At 32.2% G+C, this 3,338-nt stretch overlaps 1 protein-coding gene across 1 annotated transcript in view; it reads right to left on the minus strand.

The window, feature by feature from the left end:
* LOC100574984 overlaps positions 1–854 on the minus strand; it is a 5,765-nt gene extending 4,911 nt beyond the window's left edge. The window contains exon 1 of the mRNA XM_016807408.2: positions 571–854. The gene's annotated coding sequence lies outside the window, so the exon portion shown is untranslated. The remainder of the gene's footprint in view (positions 1–570) is intronic.
* Between the last annotated feature and the right edge of the window lie 2,484 nt (positions 855–3,338).

Below are 3,338 nucleotides of genomic sequence, written 5' to 3' on the forward strand. Positions count from 1 at the left end.
AAATCACGGTATCGATTCCCCTTAATAATAATTCTAAACTAATAACTAATAAGTAAAGAATACTAACAATATTAGGTTTAGTTCTAGGTAAGTATTGATTTTTGTAAAATTTGAAGTATAACTTTTTGCGGTACCAAAAATATACACAAAATTCCTGGGTTCTAAATCTATGTAGATATGTCTACAATGGTAGGTATAAGTACTAGGTATGAATTTTTACTTTTTACTTGAACACCACTAATACCTAGTAGGTACGACACGGTCGACACCAATATAGTTCGAATTGTTTTAAATATAGGTAGTTAGGTACGTAATTACGTAAATTACTTAGTCTATATAAAGCATAATACAAAGTAAATCGTAGATGGTTTAGACTACAAAATAAATATTCGTTATTTATCTTATGCGACAGTATATACCTGGTGCCGAATTCCAAAAAATTACAATACCTATAATATATATTATATAACTACGTAAGGAAACTAATATGGGAAACAATATCCAAAATTTACTTTTACATTTAAAGATACTATAAAAATAATATAATACGTCACTAATTAATATACTCACCTATTAAAAGTTGAATGCAATTTTGACTTAACGAACTAACTAATTACATTTTACTATTTCAGACAATGTTAATAATGAAATGGTAAAAGTAAAATGGAATCTCTTTATTCTTTTTATAGCCATGGAACTGATATCTGTCGAACTGGTGCAACAGGCTTCATCAGATGACCAAACATCGTTGAGCAGCCAATCATCAAAGAAATTATAAAAATAACGAAAAGAATATTCCAAAACGAATTAATATAGATTTTTTTATTTTCAGAAATATAATGACGCGTAAAAGTGCGCGAACGAAGGATAGAATAAAATGTATTTATTTATCATCGTAAAATAAAAACATTTAGGTACTTTAGAATATTTTAGAACAATTAATTATTAATTTATAGTAGGTATTCTAGTTTGCCACGAATTATTATTTGCTTTGTTTTTTAAACTTACATATTATCATAATAATAAGTTACGTTCGTCTGAATTTCTGCATTTATTAGGTGCGTTATCATTTTTTTTTTTATTAATAGTAAGGCTTCAATAACAAGGTCATTAGCCTGCGGTAGGTTTACATTGTTATATACATTTAGTTATGGTTGTGAATTACATGATTATGGGTTAGTAGTTTTTACAGTTTTATATAAATATAATATTTACAATACAGTTGATAGTGATGTGATTTTTACAGTCTTAGATTTTGGTGTCGATGCCAATGTGTTTGAAGTAGCTATGTATTAAGTGAGTATTGTGTTCTCCTAGTGCTTCCTCCATCGATGAGGGTTAGGTTAAGTTAGGTTAGGTTAGGTCGATGAGAATGCTTCTTGCGTTGGCATACAACGGGCAGTCTAGGACTATGTGTTTGATTGAGAACGGTTCGTTGCATTGGCTGCCGAGAGGATGTTCTTCGTGTTTTATGATATGTATGGGGGTGAGGTTGGTATGGCCGATTCTTGTTCTTGTGTTGATGATTTCGGAACGTCGAGAGATATTAGGCCGAGAATGCCATTTGGTAACTTTCTTTTTAATTGATTTTAATTTGTTTGACATTGATATTTCATCCCAAGATGTTTGCCATATATTGGCAGTGTGTGTGTTTATGATTATTTTTATATCTTGGTAGGGAAGAGCAGTGTTTGGAAAGAACGTCGTTCATGAACGCACGTTCACGCGTTCACGTTCATTTTTAGTGAACGATACGTGAACGTCACTCGTTTTATTAAAATAGAACGTGAACGTGAACGACGTTTATATTTTTAACGAACTTGATCGATTTTTAAGACGTTCAATTTATTTACCCTTTAATTAATATATTAATTAATTTTATTATATATGTCTAAATAGTATATTTATTTTTGGCTTGAGTTGTATATGTTTATAGGCTTTTATATTAAAGGCTCGGTCAAACAGAAAGCGGACTGCCCGCGCGGGCACTGTAAAATAATACAAAGACCGCTTGCCCGCCGCGGTCCGCGTACCCATAAACCATGGCGGACGAAAAGTCCGGGTACAAAAAGTCCGGATTCATTTTTTGATTGCCGGACAAAAAGTCACCCTCTGTTTGACTGAGCCTTTACAGCAGGTAAATGATTCATAAAAAAAATGTATAAAAAATAAATGAACGACCCAATGAACGCGTTCATTTTTTGAATGAACGTGAACGTGAACGCGTTTGTTTGAAAAATACACGAACGTGAACGTGAACGAGTTCCTTTTTTAAGGACTGAACGTGAACGTGAACGAGTTCATTTTTTCAGTGAACGTTCCGAACACTGGGGAAGAGTAGTAATGGATGTGGACGAGGTCGAGGTGATTGCCTCAGTTGCTAGTGTATCCGCTTTTTCGTTTCATGGGATGCCTGTGTGAGAGGGGACCCTCACAGGGGATTTTGGATAAGATGAGCGATTTGTATATGATGAGAAGGCTGTTCTTTTCTGATCCCCATGCGTTATCGTTGTTATCGTGACAAAATGCACTTTGCTGGCAAACCGGTTTTTCAATTTTCTTAATTTTAATCGATATAACTTGATTACAAATATGAAAAAGGAAGGTGCAGAAATAATAGCATACCTATTTTAAATGTTACAGCCGTTTAACATTTGTGTAGTATTATACGCGTTGGTAAGTCCTAAATACGTATCCGTCGATTGCTTTATTTACTATGAAAATCTAGTTAAGTAATCACACTAATCGCCTGTAGGCTCAACTGCATAGGCGGGCGCAGGGGGATGCCGGGTATGCCATGGCATCCCCTGCAGAGTTATCATAACCATATAGTTTATAGTTGTAAATGTTTTGATTATAAATTAGAACCATGAACTAACATAGTTCATATAATCTTAGTTCAAGAATTTAAATATTTTGATTATTTTTTTATGTTATTGAGACGAAATCAAATATTAACTAGATTTCATAATTATATTTTCATAATCACCACAAGTACCTATACAGTGTGTCCCAGAAGTCCCGTATCACCCTTAGTATCTTCGTGGAAAATCAATATATTTAAATGCATTTTTTTTACAGTAATAAGTGTGGAAATTCTGATTGAATAACATAATATTTGATTTTTTTTTCAAATATTCAAAAATTTATTTTAGGAAAATAAATTTATTAAATTTCCAAGATAGCTATTTTGTTGATCATATTTTTTAAAATAGTTCAAAAAAAAAAATTTTTAATTTAATGAAAATCGCCCAAGTTAGGGCTAATTATTATTGTGAATTTCTAAGAATAATAGTTATTTTACCTATGCATACGGTATTAGCAAAATACGGTTCGCA

This window comes from Acyrthosiphon pisum, chromosome A1 (assembly GCF_005508785.2).
Source record: "Acyrthosiphon pisum isolate AL4f chromosome A1, pea_aphid_22Mar2018_4r6ur, whole genome shotgun sequence".
In the NCBI taxonomy this organism is placed as follows: Eukaryota; Metazoa; Arthropoda; class Insecta; order Hemiptera; family Aphididae; genus Acyrthosiphon; species Acyrthosiphon pisum.